General features: G+C 34.3%; 1 protein-coding gene across 10 annotated transcripts in view; it reads left to right on the top strand.

Moving 5' to 3' along the window:
• The window catches only part of DIP2 (DISCO Interacting Protein 2), a 169,428-nt gene that overhangs the window by 35,480 nt on the left and 111,563 nt on the right, over positions 1-22,385 (top strand). For 3 of the 10 annotated variants that reach the window (XR_001574647.2, XM_008201024.3, XM_008201018.3), the window contains exon 1: positions 20,948-21,145. The exons of 3 other annotated variants lie outside the window; for them this stretch is intronic. The gene's annotated coding sequence lies outside the window, so the exon portion shown is untranslated. Of the gene's footprint in view, positions 1-20,946; positions 21,146-22,385 lie in introns of those variants that run through there. 4 more of the 10 variants (XM_008201022.3, XM_008201021.3, XM_008201019.3 and 1 more) reach the window with 3 other exon arrangements.

Below are 22,385 nucleotides of genomic sequence, written 5' to 3'. Positions count from 1 at the left end.
CGGTGCGGAAAAATCATATACTTTATCCGACAAAAGTAAAGCAACTTTTAGTATAAAATTAAATATTTTAGAATGTAAAATCCCAATGGTATTCGCAGAATTTAAAAATCTTTTATTTTGAAACATCATATGTAATTGGCTGCTGTTAGTTGCTTTATTTGTGTCCGATAGTGTATAATATACAACGTGTTAGAAAATTTAAAGGTGGTTAGAGAGTGGCAAAACGAACCGATTAAGTAAAATTTATATAAACCAAAAATGCGTAATTTTTCCAAAAAAACCGGTCCCAAATTTTGAGAACCTCTGAACTCGAATGCTAAAAATTACCGTAAATGTTAATATCATTGACAAAACAGCAGAAAATTAATTTCTCTATTTCAATTTGTCTTTTGTTATTAAATTTTACAAAAAAATATGCCGAACCGGGATTCGAACCTCCCACCCAAAGGAACATGTTAGGTACAAGTTCTCAAAACGTCCGTGCGCCACTATGTTCATTTTGTTTAAGGAAAAAATTATCTGCTAATAAACTACCCTAAACCGCACAGGTGGGTTCATAAAAAATTTGAAGAAGATAAGCACATTTTGGAAAAATTATATAAAAGTTTTTAACTAGTCTGATCAGAACAAATTCACATACGAAATATTTCTAAACCATTCCCGAACAACCTGTATTACGGGAGCTAAGTAAATTTTTCCCTCCTCTTGGCGTTGGGCCGCAAACTTTACTTTACTTCTTAATACTGCTAAGAATAATTGAGAGTTTGTCGGAACGTATGCTATAGCGAACTGAAGAGCTTATGCACTATTTTCCGTATTTACTATAATGTACAGTCACGATCAAAAAGAATGATACTCTTACCACCCGGGCCGGATAGCAAAAGTCCGACTAAAATCTCTTAGATCATAAATTTCAACAAACAAGTTAATCTACAAACTTTCGATCTGGTTTATAAATTAGCTAAACGTACACATTAACCCTATCATATCAAAAAGATTTGTGGCTGCGGTTTTAGACTGTCATTCTTTTTTAACGTGACTGTACCTACTATAAAGTTATAGCTCGTTATTTTTTAAAACCATAAGATAATACGATGGTTTCATAACCTAAAAAAACGAAAATCATTATCGCATTGTAAAAGGAAGAACTTTTGACTCACTTAGTAATTTACCAAAGTACCTATTTTACGGAAACTTGTTATAATAAAGCCATTAGTGGAGTATTTCTATTAAGTAAAAAATGAGGATACTATATTACTGTTATATTTTGCTCTTTTTGAATGTTGTGTTGGAATTGTAGAGTCGGTTGATGGCCTAATTAACCAAAATTAAGAGATGTAGACCTGGGTTTTTTCGTTTGGAAAATTAAGCGTCACGACTGGAAGATAACGAGTTGAAAAGCTCGGCATTGCACCGACATCCACCTGGTCAGTGACGGCCTTTGCGGTCGACGACCTTCATTTTGAACATGTGGTCGATGATTTTATGGCGTTGGGATGGCTCTTCAAACTGTTTATTTTTCAAGGGTCTGCAATTTTCAGCAGAAACAGCAGGACCGACACTTGCGATGTTTGATGCCATTAAAAAATTAAGTTTTTTTGCGGACGTTTACTGTAATCTTTTATTGCAAGCTTAAATTTGGAGTTAAATTATTTTGTGGTTATAACTGTAAAGGCATTTTTCCACTCTGGGATTAGGTTTATCTGTATTTGGCCAGTTGGAATAATCATTTTCTAGGTAATTTAATTATTTGGTTATGCACAACGGCAAACATTGCCGGTTCATTCAATTAAGTATTTAATTGTCTACAAATTAGGAAATTTTATTTTGAACGAATTTGTTTCATTGTACTGTTTGCTGCATCTTTTTACACTCTCGGACACAACCAATCAAATTACTGCACTAATTCAGGCAACGGCAAACTAAGCTTCAGTTGTTAGAAAAGTTGTGCAATTTAATTGTGTTAATAGCTTGTGCAGACGCTGCTTTTCAAATCACTCTGGACTGGAACACAACTAAATGAAACAAATATTTTTTTAACTTTAATTTTTAAACAAAAATTGGTTTTTAGTATGCATTAACAAGATACCTTCCCACATTTATTAATTTTTTTCAATATATTGATATACAGGGTGTCTCAACTAATACTTTCGAGTTTAATATCTCAGTTATTTGTCAACGGATTGTTATGAAATTTAAAATGCACATATTTTAGGGGGTGGTCTTTCAATTAGGGACAAAAGAATGACCTCAAGTTGAAAAATGCAATTTTAAAACACATTTCTTTTATTTAAAATTAAGCCAAATTACCGCTGGATCATTAAACCCCGAAAAACAAGTGGCCACACAAAAAAAATAACCAAATCGCTCGGCTGATACAAGAAAAAAATTAAATTTTGTTGTTAAAAACTTAATCCAAATTTTGATACTAAGTTGGGCAGTCACCTTTTGAAACAATTGATGAAGCATTTCTATGCGGCATTTTGTGTACCACTGAAAAAATTGTCAAAAGTGTGTGCGCTGTCAGAAAAGTAAAATTGTTTTAATTTGGTGAAATTACTTTAAAAATCAACCACAGAGGCTGAAATTTCTGTGTTGTTGAAAAAGGAATCAATATTCGCTTATGGAAAGTGTCGTTGGACTTTTTGTAAAATGTTATTTATGAAATTTAAAGTTCAAAGAATCGTCAATCATTTGAAGACACAGGAAGCGTACCTGAACTAAATCAAGTGAGGACAAAACACGTCACTGGAATCGAAGCAATAGTTGGGGCTGTAATTCGAGCTTTTGAAGAGAATCCAATCAGCAATGTACGAAACATTTCCAAAGTCCTGAATGTTCAAGTGTTTAGAATTTTTCAGTTGTTGTTCAGTCTTTTAGTCTTTTTTGAAAAAATTAAAGCATCCAGTACTAAAAGTAAGTCAAAAATATTGTTTTTTAACTTTGTATGGGTGAGAGATAGTTGTGAAATGTCCCTTGCGTAACAGTTACGTTTCTGCTAGTAGGACTGACCATAATTTCAAGGTAGTGCTCATTTGTCTCATAAAGATCTACGCTTTTGCATCTGCACCCACGTTTAACAGTTTGTTTCTCATTTTTCTCGCGAAACAGACGTCTTCTACGAACGAGTTTTTTGTGACAGCATTTTTACTGACGATAATTTTTTTAATATGTCTTAAAAGGCTTAACATTTTAAAAAGGCATGTAAAAATTACGTTTTCAAGCCTTGAGTTGTTGCATTAATTGGATTTTAATCTTTATCTTCTAAAATATCTGCATTTTAAATTTCATAAAAATCCGTTGCCAAATATCTGAGATATCAGGCTCGAAAGTCTTAGCTGAGACACCCTGTATTGTTTTATTGGGCCCGAGAGCGCCTCATGTGAAAGCGTTTGTGTTGCGATGTGACAAAATGCATCGTTTGATGATCCATCAGGTCATTGCCAGGGAAATTCATTCACGCACATATATCCAAACGAGAAAAGTTCACTGTCAAGTCGAAAGAGTGCCGCAGGTGAGGCGAGTCGTCATTTTCTAATAATTGCTATCAGTGGACGGTGTCTTCTAATGAAGCAACTAACTCTTGAGTCGTGCTGTAACCACTTTGATATATGATAGCGGTAAAACGATTTTTTCAATAAGATAATGATTTGGCACAGTTAGTTGTTAATGAAGCGATTGTGTTAAGCGTCGTGATTTTCATGAAATGCACTTTCTGTGTTGTAATTACGGTCGAGAACGCGCCTTGATGATACCAGCACTTTTTTGGAAAAAACAGACGTGAAGAGTTTCACTTTCTAGGCCTGTTGCGCAATTTAGGTAAACGGAACACGCCAAGATTTTATTTAGGGATTTTGCTTGTAATCCCATCTATTATGATGTCATGTTTTGACACTTTTTGATTGAAGAATTAGTATTGAAGTGTGATGTAATTAACGGTAAAAATGATCGTTTGGTAGTCAACAACCGGATTTTCGTTCGAATAATTTGAATGTTGAAATATTTTGTTACTACAACACACCTACACGAATTACAATATTTTACATACTTTTTAGAGAACGAATTGATTTTTAATGCTTTTCTGTTGTTCTGATGTAAACTTTTAGCGAATAATAACGTTATTTGAAACTTATTTTAGTTAATTAAGAAAACAATAATTTAAATAGGTGTTTTGGAATGCACTCAAGTTTTTTTAACCTGATCCAAATCGGTCGAGATATTCTCGTACAGGTTCTGATTGGGGTATTTATCAGATAAGAACGAAAAAAATGGGTGGATCAGTCACCAGTGAAATTCTTAAATTCATTCTTAAATTTTAATTTTAGAGATGAGGTCAGAAACCTTTTTAGAATATCTTTGGACTAATGTTTTTAAGGTACTAAACCATTGATTAAAAAAATGAAATTGTTAACAAAATATCTATGAGAGAAATAAATTCATTACATTTTACAGAAAGACTCCATACAAATTGAAATCTTTGGAATAACTGTACTCGTACCTACCAAAGGGTGTCTTCATACAAACTTTTAGTAAATTAAAACTTTGAGTAGAATGTCTGGTGTGGGTACCTACTGAGATTGTTTTTTTTTAGCAAGAAGTTCATAAATGGAAGTAAGTGTAGCAGGATTTTAATTAAAGTGAAAACATCAAACAGACTTAAATCGGTATAAAAACCGTTCCCAAGTTTGTAGAGTTTTGATTGAAAAATTCCTTTTTATTTTGTATCTCTCGAGCTAGAACCATACCTGCTCTTAATGAGTAAAGTTAAAATTTGTTAGTCAGACGAGACAGATATTTTTAAACTAAGAAAATCGTTTTTGTTTGTAAAGCTTCAAGTATTAGTTGGAATTACGTGCAGGTTTTATTCCTCCATACTTTCTAGTTTCATACATCGTAATCAAAAGTAACCGTGTTACAGTGGCCGATAAAAGCTAATGGAAAAGTAATGGATGAAAACTTTAATTAGTTCCACCTACATTTTTTGTTTCGTTTCTAATGAAGCAATTTACCGTGTAAAACCACCAAGAAGTTGCGAGAAAAGTGGAATATTTAAAGAGCGCATTATGCAGTGGTTGTTTTTCTGATAGCAGCAGCAGAGTCGTATATTTTTGAGAGACAAATATGAGACAATTTTGTTTCAAGCGTGCATTGTTTAGTTTCATGATTAAGAACATAAGCACCAGCATGACCTGAAACGGGAACGAACAAAATAGTGAAAACAAACACTTATCTGTTTGAATCTAAATAGAGTAGCTATAAATTCTCCGTTTCAGTTTCAGCAAAGTTCAAGTTCCTCTATTACATTATCTCGGAATTACATTCATATAACGGGTTTCTAAATATTTCCAATTCGCTGTATACAACCACCATTTGAACAAGCAGCAACGCACACCCACCTATTTTACGTGATACTAAGCCTATTTACACAAGTAATAAATTATCATAATTGCTTTATTAATCCTTAGGCTGGACTACTCAGTTACGTATTTGGCAACAGTGACTGAGTAGAATTCGAGGCTTGAAGAGGCGTTTGAAGATTAATAGATCCGACAGGGATTAAGAAACACAAGTATGTAATTGGCGGAAAGCATCGATTAGTCGGTAATTTGGTAGCAAAAATAAATCAGGCGGTCGACACCAATCTCGTTTCTCGCCTATAACGACAGAAACACAGCTTTTGGACGATAATTAATTCACTGATGTACTTAGGAATATCTGCAAGTTCCACATCCGGCTTAGTTAACTACCACCATTAAGCTCGCACGAAATTGGAGCTTCTTAAACGGTCAGATTCACCAAAAAGGGTTTAGACAAATGAGGCTATACCTCAGTGGTATTTCAAAGTTTTATTACAGGTTTCAGAATGTGATTAATTACAATCAAAACTTTCTATTATTTTCTTGCGGGGGTAAATTCTCTAAATATGGATATGTTGATACAGTCACTATCAAAAAGAAGGAGAGCAAAAGTCCGACTAACATCTTTTAAGTCATATATTTTAACAAACACGTTAGTTTATGAATGTCAAGCTAGTTTACACAATATCCAGCTAAACGTACACATTGACCGTGTCATATCGAAAAGTGTTGTGGCTGCAGTTTTAAGGATGTCATTGTTTTTTATTGCGACTGTACGTGAGATGCAGACATAGATGAAGGAGATACGTGTTATATTTTAGTGCTTTATGCTTTATAATAAACGAAAAATTAAAGTCAATGAAAGAAGTATGGAATGACTCAGCTACTTATTTGTTTCTCTGGGAGATAAAACTGCTAATAAAAAAATTTAATTTTTATTTTTTATTGCGTTCGTGTGATGTTATGTCGCCATCAAAATATAACAGAAAATTAAAATACATGAAAAGAGTAATAAAAAATTACATTTTGATTTAACCATTGCAACTTGTTCACAGTTATACAGGGTGTTTCAGCTAAGACTTTCAAGCCTCAGATATTTGTCAACGGATTTTTATGAAATTCAAAATGCAGATATTTCAGAAGATAAAGATTAAAATCCAATTAATGCAACAACTCAGGTCTTCAAAAACGTAATTTTTACATGCCTTTTTAAAATGTTAAGAACTTTAAGACTCATATTAAAAAAATTATCGTCAGTGAAAAATGCTTTCAGAAAAAACTCGTTCGTAGAAGACGTCTGTTTCGCGAGGAAAATGAGAAATAAACTGTTAAACGTGGGTACAGATGCAAAAGCGTAGATCTTTATGAGACAAATGAGCACTACGTCGAATTTTGGTTAATCCTACTCGCAGAAACGTAACTGTCACGCAAGGGACATTTCACAATTATCTCTCACCCATACAAAGTTAAAAAACAATATTTTTGACTTACTTTTGGTATTGGATGCTTTAATTGTTTCAAAAAGGACTAAAAGACTGAACAACAACTGAAAAATTCTAGACACTTGAACATTCAGACTTTGGAAATGTTTCGTACACTGCTGATTGGATCCTCTTCAAAAGCCTGAATTACAGCCCCAACTATTGCTTCGTTTCCAGTGACGTGTTTTGTCCTCACTCGACTTAGTTCAGGTACGCTTCCTGTGTCTTCAAATTATTGGCGATTCTTTGAACTTTAAATTTCATAAAGAACATTTCACAAAAAGTCCAACGACACTTTCCATAGGCGAATATTGATTCCTTTTTGAACAACACAGAAATTTCAGCCACTGTTGTTGGTTTTTAAAGTAATTTCACCAAATTAAAACAATTTTACTTTTCTGACAGCGCGCACACCCTTTTGACGGTTTTTTTCAGTGGTACACAAAATACCGCATAGAAATGCTTCATCAATTGTTTCAAAAGGTGACTGCCCAAATTACTATCAAAATTTGGATTAAGTTTTTGACAACAAAATTTAATTTTTTTCTTGGATCAGCCGAGCGATTTGGTTAATTTTTTGTGTGGCCATTTATTTTATTTATTAATGATCCAACGGTAATTGGCTTAATTTTAAATAAAAGAAATGTGTTTTGAAATTTCATTTTTTAACTTGAGGTCATTTTTTTGCCTCTAATCGAAAGACTACCTCCTTAAATATATGCATTCTAAATTTCATAACAATCCGTTGACAAATAATTGAGATATTAAGCTCGAAAGTCTTAGCTGAGACAGCCTGTATATATTATATACCATCAAGTGATAATAGTCAATAGTCCAAGCACTGACACTTTTAACATCACGCTTTTTTGATCGTGAACTCGATTGCGATCCACCCTTCATATTGACCATTGTTCTTGGTACAAAGGAAGGGCAAGATTTTCAGTCGTGTTCTGTGGGCGCTCTTTGTTCCGTTCTTTGGTTATTAATGAGGTTTCTCGCAGGTGGAAATCAAACGGCGTAATGATTAACCGCGGATCATAATTTATGCCGATGCGATTGCGAGCAAGATTAGTGGTGTTTGGATCGCCTATCATAGCATCATAATTATTGATAGGATGATTCATTGGTAGATGTGCAACTCACGTCGGATGCCCTGAGAACACTTGGCATTCAGCGAAAAATTATTTTTTGGAGTGGAAAGCTTGTTCTGGCGTGAAATATGAATCCGTTTGCAGCTTCGGATTTTTAATAGGGAAAAAAGGCGGTAAAAAGTCTGGATTAATGAAATTGCAGCATGTGCACCGTGCTGAAAACCGGAGGACACGAAGCAAGGAAATGTTCAGCATGGGAGTGTTTTATTATGGTCCTGGGAAACATTGTGATGCTGACAAAGTAAATTTATTGTCACGAGGAAATTAAATCGACTCTTTTAAACGAAATACGCATGTACCTTGCCTGATTATAATGTTAAACTCGTAGATCTTGGAGTTTAATTAAACGTAAAAGACAGTCGTCTTATATTAATTAAATCCATCGTAGACTGATGTCCTTACTATGCTAATTCATATTTAATCTTGCTAAATAATGGGACGCCTTGGCGGCTCCGTATTCAGATATGGAGCCGTTTTCAGAAGATTCACTTTAAACGTATTTAGTGAGTTGATCCCGAATTGTGTCACAACTCGCGGTTTCTTTGAGCTACAAACGATGTTCGTGTCTTGCATTAGTAAAATGAGCCGCTCGACTGAATACCGAAGCGCCGATGTTGCCTTTTTCACCGAAATTTCACCGTCTTAATATCAATCTCGATATAAGCACCGCCACCATATTTTACGGTTTTATGTGTTTCTCCGGAGCACCGGTAGTTTTCCCGTGAAAATACGAACAAATTCAACCACTTTAAATTCAGAGTTCTCGTTTATGTTCACCGGTGCAGTTGCATCTTGCATTTTCTCATCGCCGGAGAGAACGAAGGTTTTTATTGGACGAACGTTGACTACCGAAAAGCTTTCTCTCTAAAAATATTAATGTTGGCCTTTTTTCCCTATTGTATTTTGTCCCAACAACGTTTTCCTTGAAAAGTAGCAATCCTTCTATTTGACGTGATCTTTCAACAGGACGGGAATCTAAAAAGTCTTCAGTGTTCGAGGAAGTGTGAAAATGCAGGGATTTAGTGGATATTGTGTATAAACAAGAATTGTAGCAATGGGAAAATCCGGATTTTTCTTTACATTTTCTCGTGTGATATTGAATTTCGCGTAAAAATGTAGTATGAAGCAACGTGGGAACCGTTTCCGCGAGGAAAAAGTTGTAATCCAATCAACAAAAAATGTTGCAGCTTAGAGATTGTTACTCAGCTCTTATCTGTTTCAAACCTAGCATAAACTCTCTTTGCATAACATTTTTTTTTCTTTTAATTGGAGTTTTTTTACCCTAAAATGCATTGTACCAAGCCTTTTAATTGGAACTTATGTCCCGGCTGCGGAGACGAAACGAGGCATAAAATCGCGGTATTTCTGATTCTAAAAAATAGTACGGCAGAGAAAAACTGTTTCGGCTTCAAAATTAAGTCAAATCCAACCGATTCATTAATTACTTCGAAAAAAATGCAGAAATGTTGAGCTTTGCATTCTTAACATACTGAGAAAAACTGCCGACTACAATTTTCATAAGAACCAAGAGAAAAAAAAAATTCAAATTTAAAATTTGCGCTTCGTTCCGTAGTTTCAAGACGCTGCAAATACGGTTAAAGCTCGGGAATTTTGATTCCCTACAACTTTGTTTCTTATACTTTTTTTTTAAATTTTTATCCGAATTATAAAATTAATTTATAATTAATTTAAATTATAAATTGAAGACCGCGATGCAAGAAGGGGATGTGTAAAAAATCTAAATTTTACAGGTCGTGGTCGAATTGGTTCCTGTTAATCTTTATAATTATATAATTCTGTAAAAGGTGATGGTCGAATTGGTTCCCGGGTGAGGGTCGAATTGGCTCCCGCATGAGCAGGTAGATAGAAAGGATTAAGCCAAAGATATGTTTATATTTTAGATTTAAAGCTGGTAGAAATGTTCAAATTATTATTTTCTTGGCAGGATATCCAACAATAAATTTCATTTATTTGTGGTTAACTGGTTATTTAAAAAAAGGAGAATGTTATTTTTTAAGCCCAAACTTGCGTTTGCCATTGCATTTCCTTTTTCTCGATTACATTGGACATTAAAGATTAAATTCTCACAGATAGGGTTCTATGTGATCCGAGAAAAAAAGTTTGAGAGAACTTAGATATGTGTAAAGTATCAAACAAAAATTGTGGTTCTGGCTCTAGTGTTCTAGTTCTTGTTCGGTTTTACATCATTTGCTCTAAATTATCCTTCAATTTTAAATTCTGTTTACCCTTATACTATTAAAGCATCAAAATGGGGACAAATTACAAAAACAATTTTAAAATTTTTCAACTTAGCGAGGAGATTCGGCTATGGATTTTGCCTGAATATACCGTTTTTGAACTTGTGAATGTATTCATACACTTAAAATGCCATTCCTGTTATCATAATACTTTAGTCCGTTTATCTGACCTACCTGACCGACGGGAGCCAATTCGACTATAATTAGAGAGGATTACCGAATTTGGGAACCAATTCGACTCGTCCCTTTTACAGGAGAGGCAAAAGAAATGTTTATTTTAAGTTTGGACTTAAAGTTATAATATTGTTTCAATAAATAAGAAAATATATCTAAGTCTGAGTCAAATATATGGAAAAATTAAGAAAATATGGTCGAAAACATTCGTTCGGTGCAAGAATGGGATAAGTTTGTATGAATCTCCACACAATTGCTTTGCTTTTAACATAATTATTATGTAACAATGGGATAAATAGCAAAAACAATATCTTATTTTTTACGTTCAGCACCCCAGACAACAAGAAATATCCCTTGATTTCGATTAGTTTAAGGGACAACTGCAATAGAGCAGTCAAATTATTTGGTGCAAGAACGGGATATGTGACAAGTACTTACCCCGATCTTGCACCGAACGACACAAGGGGATAAGTAATTTTACCTCATATTTTAGTTACCAGTAACATCACAGGTCCGTATTTACACTCATATTTCAAAAAAATGTCACATATCCTCTTCTTGCACCGAGGTTTTCAATTTGCGTTCCACTTTGTATTTTTGAGAACGCAGGCGATTACAATTGAGGATACAAAAAAGTACAAGGAATAAAGTTGTAGAGAATTAAATTTTTACTAAAAAGTTCACGACACCATCTTTCTTCAACGGTTTCTATGATCAACAATTTAGGTATAAATTAACTTTTCAATACTTGACCACCCGAAAAATGAAGCAAATTCGTCGCTTGAGTGTTTTTGAACGATTTTAGGACCTAAATGGCTGAAGTTAGGGATATGATTTCGCAGACTTTTTTTGTAGGAAATTTAATTCTCTACCCCTTTTTTTCTAACATTTTTCTTGCTTCTATAACCGTTTTGAAAGATATGGGACATCGTGCAATTGGTAAAAAAACGTTTTTTTAAATAGTTTACAATAACATTTTTGCATTATGTTTATTCCTTACATTGTTGCGTCCTTGAGGACTCACCGTGTTTATTGTTTAGTTAGGTTAGTCTCTTATCTTTTGGTCTATTATCATTATCATTACTCGTTGCGTTCATGTTCGAAGTTCATCTTCATCCCCATCTTGTTATTATCTTTAGTAGGCTGTATAAGCGACCGTATTGAGATGAATAATATACACAATTATTCTGACATTCGTACACTCCTACATACATTTCTGCAATTAAACGACGTTCTACAAAATCGCAAAAGTGAGTTATTCTTTTGATTTCAAAATCCACAAATGTTTGGTGACAGCGGCCCACAACACTATTGAGAATCTAATGCTTTATCTGCCTGTATTTTATTCTGTATGCTATGTGTTAACCGTTATACAAATGCAACCATTTTTCCAAACTCATAGCTGTGAAAACTTAGGTGGTAATGGAACAACTGCGCTCTCTGGCGACATTAATGGAACTATCGAGGACGGGAACGTTTTGTTTGTATGTCGTTTCGTATCCTAACCTTTAGATATCCGTAGTCCTGAGCAGTTTTGTCATGATCATGAAATAAGTATGCAGTAGGTACATACTCGTAAAAAATATTGCAAAATGTGCCTTGTCACACAGCCATGGAAATTGCATTGCTATTCAGATAAATTTCGTAAATTCGATTTAGTAATGTCTTGATGTGTCTAATTGGATTTTTATTTTTCAGGTAAGCAGTGCCGTTGTTAATTCTTTAAGCTCGGTAAGTAACACGAATTAGATTAAGGATCGTTTATTGTTTGTACAGTTAAATGCGAGATTATCAGCCTCCGGTTTTTGTTATGAATTTCTTCAGCTGCTCGTAAATTTTAATTTTACAAAGGCGTAATAATTACACGCGTTTAGATTTAACTGCTCTGTGAATGTGTTTTCCACCATTTTTCCGGGTGGAGCATAGTTCAAAGTTGTCATAATGAAGTCATACGTAGGTACAACCGTCGACATGGAAAGATTTTTCACCGTTTACTATTTTAGTTGAGCTATTCAGTAATCTGATATCAAAAGTGCTTCCTTGTCGAGATGTGTATTCTACCATAACAATAGACAACAGACAACAGCACTATAATCTCGCGAGATAATAAAATTCCCACATTTTATTAAATCCTTATGTAATGGCGTCTAGTTTTGAACAGAATTTCCTGCATGTCATTTCATCCGATTTACAGTCGGTTTCCACGAAGGACACTAATTCCGTATGTAAATACTAAGTGGACATTTGTGACCTTTCTTATTCATGTTTCCTTAATAAACATGGACACTGGTGGGCGATTTATTTTCCTTCTTAGCAACATCCTTCACGCTGAAAAAACCCGACTCTCTAAGAAACACTCAAGACAGTCTCGAATCAATCAGTTTTCAGTTGATTTTTCACGCTCAACTAACCAGAATTAAGCCACGGCTTCAGAACTGGAGTTACTGAAGTGCTCGCACTAAAATTAGTTTCACTGTTTGAGATGTCGTCAGCATTAGGATTATGCCAAGTTAAGTAATAAAACTGTCGTGTTACCTGTAAGTGCAGTAAGCTTTATGGGTCAAATTATTACGGCGCTTGTGACTCGCTGAGCAGAAAACTTAACAAACCTGCATAATAAATTTCGGACTTTTCTGGCGAGGCCTCGCCAGCTGAGAAAAACTTGACGAGCAAGATGTGTTCATCGAAGAAGTTTTTGCTTATTCTCAATCAGGTGGTGATATCTCACCCATGAATGGAACTATCCGAAATTGTTCGAGACGGATCGATGGTAAAACAATTTTGTTACACGATATTCACCTGCTTTGCTATCTGTGGAACCGCAGACTACGTTGAATGGTTTTGATCAAGGTCGCCCGGATGCCCACTCGTCAGGAATCCGCAAGTTAACAAAGGGCCTGTGGGCCGACAACAACGTGATCTTTTATTCGAAAACGTTACGTCTAGCGGGATGACAGGTTGGAACGAAAATTGATCTCGCCGATGGCATTTCTTTGTTTTTTACAGTAGTTTAGCACAAAATGTCGATGACGAGCGCGATTTTATAGTTTTAGTTTCGGAAAAAGTTTTCAGACCTTTGACTTTTTTCATCTGAAGTTGTCATCGTCATATTTAATTATTCATATACAGTGTGTCTCAGCTAAGACTTTCGAGTTTAATATCTCAGTTATTTGTCAACGGATTGTTATGAAATTCAGAATGCACATATTTTAGGAGGTGGTTTTCATTTAGGGGCAAAAATATGACCTTAAGTTAAAAAATGAAATTTTAAAACACATTTCTTTTATTTAAAATTAAGTCAAATTACCGTTGGATCATTAAACCCCGAAAAATAAATGGCCACACAAAAAATTAACCAAATCGCTCTGCTGATCCAAGAAAAAAATTAAATTTTGTTGTTAAAAACTTAATCGAAATTTTGATAGTAATTTGAGACAATTTTGAAACAATTAATGAAGCATTTCTATGCGGCATTTTGTGTACCACTGAACAAGAACTGTCAAAAGTGTGCGCGCTGTCAGAAAAGTAAAATGTTTTAATTTAGTGAAATTACTTTAAAAACCAACAACAGTGGCTGAAATTTCTGTGTTGTTGAAAAAGGAATCAATATTCGCCTATGGAAAGTGCCGTTGGACTTTTTGTGAAATGTTATTTATGAAATTTAAAGTTCAAAGAATCGTCAATAATTTGAAAACACAGGAGCGTACCTGAACTAAATCGAGTGAGGACAAAACACGTCATTGGAAACGAAGCAATAGTTGGGGCTGTGATTCAAGCTTTTGAAGAGAATCCAATCAGCAGTGTACGAAATATTTGTCTTAAATATTCAAGTTTTTAGAATTTTTCAGTTGTTGTTCAGTCTTTTAGTTCTTTTTGAAAAAATTAAAGCATCCAGTACCAAAAATAAGTCAAAAATATTGTTTTTTAACTTTGTATGGGTGAGAGATAATTGTGAACTGTTCCTTGCGTGACAGTTACGTTTCTGCGAGTAGGATTGACCAAAATTCAATGGTAGTGCTCATTTGTCTCATAAAGATCTACGCTTTTTCATCTGTACTAACGTTTAACAGTTTGTTTCTCATTTTTCTCGCGAAACAGACGTCTTCTACGAACGAGTTTTTCTTACAGCATTTTTCACTGACGATAATTTTTTTAATATGTATAAGTCTTTAAAGGCTTAACATTTTAAAAAGGCATGCAAAAATTACGTTTTTAAGACTAGAGTTATTTCATAAAAATCCGTTGATAAATATCTGAGATATCAGACTCGAAAGTCTTAGCTGAGATCCCCTGTATAGGCTGTTTCGTCTAAACCCCACATTAGAAGTATTGGTAGTTCCAATAAGGATAGTCATCTAAAAATTTGTATACAACTATAATCTCTTAGTCCTGCTCAATGAAAATATTTTCAAGAAGGCAGCACTTTCGTTTATACCGGAAGTCGCTATCAACTGTCTTTATTTTAAATGGAATGCTATATTTTTTTTAGTGCGTTTTTGGATTAGTTGAGTTATTTTAAGCCCGTTTTTATCAACATTCCCTATACCTAAGTTTAACCGTTTTCGAGATATTTAGGATTTTTTAAGTAACAGGTGGATTTACACCTGTAAATGTCTCAATTTTAATTTTTTTAGATGGAGGAGAATTTTTTTATGCATCGATCTATACCTATACCTATCTGTGATAATTTTCAAGTTATGTTGGTTTTTTTTGACATTGTAGAAAATTTCTTATTAACCACTTCTATTTTTAAATAGTTTGCCATAAAAACATTTTTAATTAGACAAAGTGCAAACTCAAAATTGTGTTATCTATCTTGTCCTGTGAGAACAAAATAAATTCACTTAATGTTAATTAAAAAACTCACATTTTTTCTCTCGTTTTCGTGGCTACCTATATGAGAAAAGGCTGATAAATTGTTCAATCCCAACAAAAAGTAAAACAACTCTAGTAATCCAAAAATTTTAAGCTATATAAAAAATATAGCTTTCCATTTAAAATAAGGAAGTTGAAAGCAACTTCCGGTATAACAGGAAGTCACACTATCTTTTCATTGTGCAGGACCTAAGAGATTATGTTATATACAAATTATCAGGTGACTATTATTATTAGAACCTACCAATACTTCTAATGTGGGATTTAGACGGAACAGCCTGTATATTCCGTCTCCAAGCTTTGAAATTTTCATCCTGTCTTTTATCCTTCACGTTGAATGCTTACAAGGTTGAGGGATCACAACAATAAGAGCACAACCTAGCAGCCGATTGCGATTACTGAGTTAACTAGGAATATACCAGTGCGAGAGAATTCGAAATTCACTTATCGAGACCAGAGAAGATTCTCTTTGATGCCGCCTTTATCATCGTCAATTTCACACTCGTACAAGATTAACTGATTTCACGTAGTTAGTAGATTTCATTACGTCGAGAAATTACAAGTAATTGGAAAACGACTGCAGGAATTGTTTCGTTTCGTTCTTGTTACGGTTTCTTTCGTAAAAAGATGAATCGGGGAAGCTTGCCAAGGAATTTCATCAGTGCATTACTGCACTGCAGGCTGCAACAGTGCAGATTTTTATCTTCGTGGACGATTTTCACATCGCACTTCATTTAACCAGTCACGAGGTCACGATTCCATCATTTATTCTAATTTAAATCGAGGGAAAAACATAAACAGCGGATGGAAACGAGTTTTTCTCCAATTAAAATGATACGAGAACCTGTTCGTGTACGAATTTAATCCACTGTTGAAGAGGTAGAAGAGTTGTTTTCGATTTTATATATAGACAGTAAGCTAAGTTTGGGGCATTATAGGAGATTGACCGACGAGGTTTTGGGATGATGCCAAAAAGTTGTATTGACATTTTAAGCGTGCACAAAAAACCTAAAAGGAGAAATTCAAAAACACGACACCATCAATCAGGTTGCAACAGGACTGTTTTTGTTTTAGTCACTTTTGACGGCTCTTGTACAACACCTACAAAGTTTACAAACAACGAAATAATTTCGTAATGGTTTTTTTAAAGCACGAGATACCACTTCTTTAATTTGCACACAAGGAAAAAAGGACAATGGAAAGAAAAAGTTTGTTTTGCAAATCAAGTTCTCATTCGTGACTGAAAATGTTGACGTTACATGTTATTGGTGTAAGAATTGCCGTTTTGAAATGAATCGTAATAGCGAAGAGGCTTCGAACTCTTTAGCTGCAGCATGAGGTCTATAAACATTTGTTTATCCACTAAGTGACTACAGATTAATGTCCACTTTATTAATAGGAATCCAGGCGCAATTTATAAAGGCATTATGTGTGTCTGGAGTCGTTGCATGTGTTTTCTCAATATAAGTGAGCATATTCCGATAAGGAAAGCTGCAGCCGCAGATGTTTCTTCTCGTGCTCACTGTAGGTTCCATGACCGATTATGGACTTATGAGTGCGAGTAGAACAAGGGTATGTTAGTTTTAGGTGCACACCACATCCTACGAGTACTAATTGAAGAATTCCATTGAACGCGTACATGGAATAATGAAGACGCACGTCATGCATTGATGACTAACATCTAACGGTCTACTTTTTTATTAATGGAGTTTTTAACGTTTTTTTGATCGGATTCCATCTACTGACAATATTCCATCAAGTTACCTTTATTAAAATAGAAAACACTTATCTGCGCAAAATGGAAAGACTTGTGAATATTCATAAGGTATTAATTAAATTTCCTTTAAAAAAGGCCGCGAGACTATATCCCTGTCTTCAACCATTTAGGCTCCAAAATCATTCAAAGACGCTCAAGCGATGGATTTCCTTCATTTTGCCGGTGGTCAACTAGGGGAAAGTGAATTTATACCTAAACCGTTGAAAATAGACATATCGTGTCGCGGACTTTTTTGTAGAAAATTTTATTCTCTACAACCTCGTTTCTTTCACTTTTTTGTATTTTCAACTGTATTCGCTGCGTTTGCAAAAATTTAAAATGGAACGCAAATTGATAACTCTAAGCGATATTTTTTTGAGCACCGTCGCCTATTTATCAAAACGCTGCGAATACGGTTGAAGATACAAAAAAGTGTAAGGAACGAGGTTGTACAGAATTAAATTTTCTACAAAAAAGTCCGCTGCACCATATTTCTATCTTTAACGTTTTAGGTATAAATTCACTTTCCAATACATGACCACCGGCAAAATGAAGGAAATGCGTCGCTTGAGCGTCTTTGAACGTCTTTAGGGCCTAAACCGTTGAAAATCAAGGTATGGTCTCGCTGACTTTTTTAAAGAAAATTTAATTCTCTACAACTTTCTTCTTACCATTTTTCTTGTATCTTCAATTGCATTTGCAGCGTTTTGAAAAATACAGGAGGAAGCGCAAATTTTAAATTTTAAATATTTTTTTTCTCATGTTTCTCACAAAAATTTTAGTCCTCAGTGTTTCTCAGTCTGTTGAGAATGCAGAGCTCAACATTTCTACACTTTTTTCCAAGTAATTAGTGAATTGGTTGAATTTAAATTAATTTAAAATGATTTGGCACCGAGACGGTACACGTTCGAAGCGCCCTCATTCTACTCTGCTGTACTACTTTTTATGGGTACAGAAAATCGTACGATTTTGTATCTCGTTTCGTCTCCTAAGTTATAATTATTCGTAGTCTGACTATCTCGATCTTAGGTCCTCACAAGGTAAAAATGTTGCTTCACCAAAGATAATCGTATGGTGGAGGTCTCCTGGTTTTTTCTTGTAACGTGCGTGTAATTTGAGCTTGTTTACAATAGAATTGTAATTACTCATAGATAAACACTATTACTACTATTTTTATCGGATCAAGGTCGTCACGAAGGTGATTTTTTTCCCGTGAAAAATTTACTTCTGTTGACATCCGCACATGTTTTATGCAACGTCCGTGAAATTCCACAAAAATCGGTGTGTCTAAAGCCGCACAAAAGTAGGACACAGTTTACGGAGGGATGTTTTCATCGCCTAAATAGAAAATTGGTTCATCCGGACATGCCAATCTGCAAACTTTTGTTATAAGGAGGCACATAACTAGAGAAGTTTCTGTTTATTCCCAGAATAATAAACTTGTTTTTGCCACGGGTTGGGAAAAGCCATAGTTTAATAACGTGTCTACAGATTCGACCGGAATTATTTTATACGGTTGTAAAAAGGGCGAAGGTATCATAAAAGAGAACCAGGTAAGTTCCGGTTCGAATTTTTGGAAGGGCTGTCACAAAAGCCGGCTTGCATTGTAATTGTTCATTACTTTTATGGCGGGAATACCAAGGTGTCGAGTAAAAACATGTCTGGAATTTCAGGCAAAATTTATCCGCTTTGAGATTAAGTTTGGGAAAGAATTTGTTTTACAGCTTTGCGTATCTGGAGCCTAATGTGTGGCACTTAAACATTCATCGTCCTTTTCTCAAAATCATTTTTTTTGGATATTTATGTAAGAGAAAGAGGGAAAAATCACGTTTTCCTAATTTGGAAGCCGCTAAATATGGTCTGTTTGGAAATCCTTCTGTTCATAAAATTTTGTTGTACGTGTATTCCACCCACACCCACTTTCGATATTTATTTGCTTCAAAACAACAAATCTAATAAATGAAAGAAAAGTGAGGCGGGGGTTTGTAACTTTTTCTCATTCAAATACATGGTCTAAAAATTTATAGGAAGGCTCATGTTCAAAGTCCTTTAATAGACTGTTTCGCTTGTAAACGTGTTCCTGACGTCCCATTTCTTTATCTCTTACCTGAAAGCAGGGCCGGATTACACATTAGGTTACCTAGGTTGCAACCTAGGGGCGGAACTAAAGTTGAAAAAAAATTAACAACTTAAAATAAAATAAAACTTTAAATAAAAAAAAATCTTTAAGAGTTGAGGTGTCTTACATTTTGCAAATTGTAAAATGTAAAAATACATTTTGCAATTGTAAAAATCATTGTCAATGATTCCAACGTATTTGATAAAATTAAAATATCAAGTTACTAATACGTATTTATACATAATTATAACAGATATATACGAATACCCAACATGCCTTGTTTATTTTCTTGATATGAAATCACTTGAAATGCATTTTTGAAGGAAAGTAGGCATAGTATAAGTCTTAAACGAAACATGACGAATTAAATTCTGTTGTGTATCGGTCGTCTACGATCGTTTTTGAGTTCAAATTAATAGAAACATATTTAAAATCAACACTAAATCGAAATTTGGATAATAAAGAGCTTGTGAACTAGTTGGGCAGAGAAAACAGTGAAATTGGTTTCAAAATTCTATACAATATACAAGGTGTCTTCTAAAAATATTTTTTATTATAATTCAAAAACTAGTAATCGCACAGAAATAAATTAATACTATTAAATACTTACTTAATAATTTTCTCTATGCATGTAACTTTTTTGGATTTTTTTATGAACTGGAATTTTGTAATTTCTACTATCATCCTAAATCGATGCTTATTTAGATAGTGCAGTGAGCAAAAAATTTTTGAGAAAATCGTTGCGAGTCTTAAAATTACGCTTTTTTCATTTTTTTGTTTTTATTTAATTAATTAAATGTTGGCGTTAGTGACATTTTTTTAACATACTTTTTACATAAACCAACATTTAACCATCGCTACTTTTTAGATTTACATGAAACATTATTTTTTACTATTAAGTTAGTTTAATTTGGAGAAAATATTGAAAAAATCTGAAACAATTTACATGCATACAAAACTGTGTAATTATGAGTTTTTAGGATACTGTAAAACATACCTACTCACAGACTTACATTGTAGGTACTGTACTTATAAACAATCAATAGTGATAAAGTTGGTATTATGTGCTCAAAAATTTAAATTCAAGAACACTTTTATGCTAGAAGACGTACAGGAACAAAATGGTATACCAACTTATTTTTCTAATTACGTATAATTTGCTTGAAAGTTTTACATTTATTTTAAAAAATTTAGAATGCGCACAGAAAAATATACGGAGCTCCAAAACTACAATCTGCCCCTCTAGTATCAATTACCAAAATTTATCAATTACAATAAAATCCGCTAAAAATTTAAAAGGATATTCTAAACTTATTTAGTTTTGTATGAAAGGAGGTTCTTTCAGTTAAGGATTGTAATTCCAGTGATGTTATTAATGAATATTCTTGTATGAAAAGTCGTAGAATTCGATGTTAGAGTAGGTAGGGAGACTTAAGAGTTCTGTTTTTTTATTCGTTATTTTTGATTTTTTCTTTAATTTTATTAAGTTATTTACTGTTCTATACACGTGTTTACCTTGTTTAAAAAAACTACGCAATGCGAAAAATAATAAATCATTTAAAATTAAGGATTAGTAAAAAGGTGTAGAAGGGGGGCACCGAGTTAGATTTGCCTCGGGGCTCCTATAACTACAATCTGGCCCTGCCTGGAAGGCCAGGATCCGACCATCAAATGTTGCATCCATGAATCGTGGTGCTCAGGTTCGTCGAGAAACCAGCGAGATCACTCTCTCTTTTGCCCCCCTGGGTCTCCGGTGCCCCGCCAAAGTTACCGGTCGGTCCTCCGCAACAAGCACGGCACGACCAGTCGTCCGGTCGCGCGTTCTTCTATCAACATCGAAGAGTTTGTTGTGCGTTAGTTGTGTGTTTAGTGATGTTTTTCACATTTTGGACGGTGTTTGTGACGGAAATTCTTCTTTGTGCGGTGGAATGTGACCGAGGATTGTGCGGTGTGTCTTCAAGACCCTAGATTATGGTAATCGGCGTTTTTGTTTTGTGTCTCTTGAGTGGATAATCTCGGGGTAATCCTGACGGTTGCGTGCCTTCAAATTAGCGCAATAAAGTTATTTTCACGTGCTTTTGGGATCACCTTGAATCGAGGATCTGTACCAGTCTTGTCAAATCACCGGATTTGTTAATTGGAGTCTGTTTATTTACAAGTTGAGTTTTGTGTTACTGGAATAATGGTCGTTTTTGTTACTACAATTTGTTTCGGTTTTGAGGACAAAAAAGTAAAATGGCTTCAAGGATCAAAGTTTAATAATGGAGTAGATCAACAAATCAAAGTGTACCGGAAGGTTAATCATCGGCAACAAAAAAGAAATTATCATACACTGGCACATGTGCGTGTTTGTAATGTAAAATTAATGTTTCTTTGGTTTTGTGGTTATTAATCATTGAGACTTTTAAATAAATATTTGCGCAGGATTTTCATCTAAATTGGTTTAAACCTAAAATTCCCGAATGCCGTAAATTTGCCATTATTGAAGTGGTACATATTAGGAGTGCCATTGTTTTGACAGTCATTATAAATAATGGAACGACATAAGTAGATAAGTATCTATTAATTCTTCAATTTAACTTTCTACAAGGGTGTACCGTCTTACATTTAAGGTAAACGAACGTGGAAATTTATTGTTGCATCATGGCTGCGTGGGTGTATTTTAATCGATAAACAATTGTAATTTTACCTGACCTTATACCTGTATATACAATATAAAAATAAACAAACGGTAACGTAATAGCCTCATTAAACATACCACTCTTTGGCTAACGTCAAGATTTGCGTCTGGGAGTTTCAAAAATGCCTCAATTTGAATAATGTTCCTACAAAGCGGCGATAACTCAAACTTTACTTGACATACAGACCGTAGTTGCACATTACGCGCCTTACATAACTTTATTCTTAACAAGGCAAGGTAGAGAATGTTGTTAATGGCCGGCAAGAAAGTAACAATATCCTCGCAAAACAATGAGTATTATCGTGAAAGTGTAAAGATGAGCGCACAATGAACCATTGAAAACGTAGCATTAAGTGCGTGCACATCTAGTTTATTTTTTACGTTTCGTGGCGTTGGAAAATATTCAGTTTTCATTTCTGGGAAGGAGTGTTGATGGTTTTCAAACGACCGCTTCCTGGTTCATATTGAAATTAATCGTGTCTTAACGGCTCATATCATTTTTTACCGTTCCGGTTTACGTACTCATGGGTGTTC

Source organism: Tribolium castaneum, chromosome 1 (assembly GCF_031307605.1).
Source record: "Tribolium castaneum strain GA2 chromosome 1, icTriCast1.1, whole genome shotgun sequence".
NCBI lineage: Eukaryota > Metazoa > Arthropoda > Insecta > Coleoptera > Tenebrionidae > Tribolium > Tribolium castaneum.
This window is presented reverse-complemented; position numbering and strand designations above follow the sequence as displayed.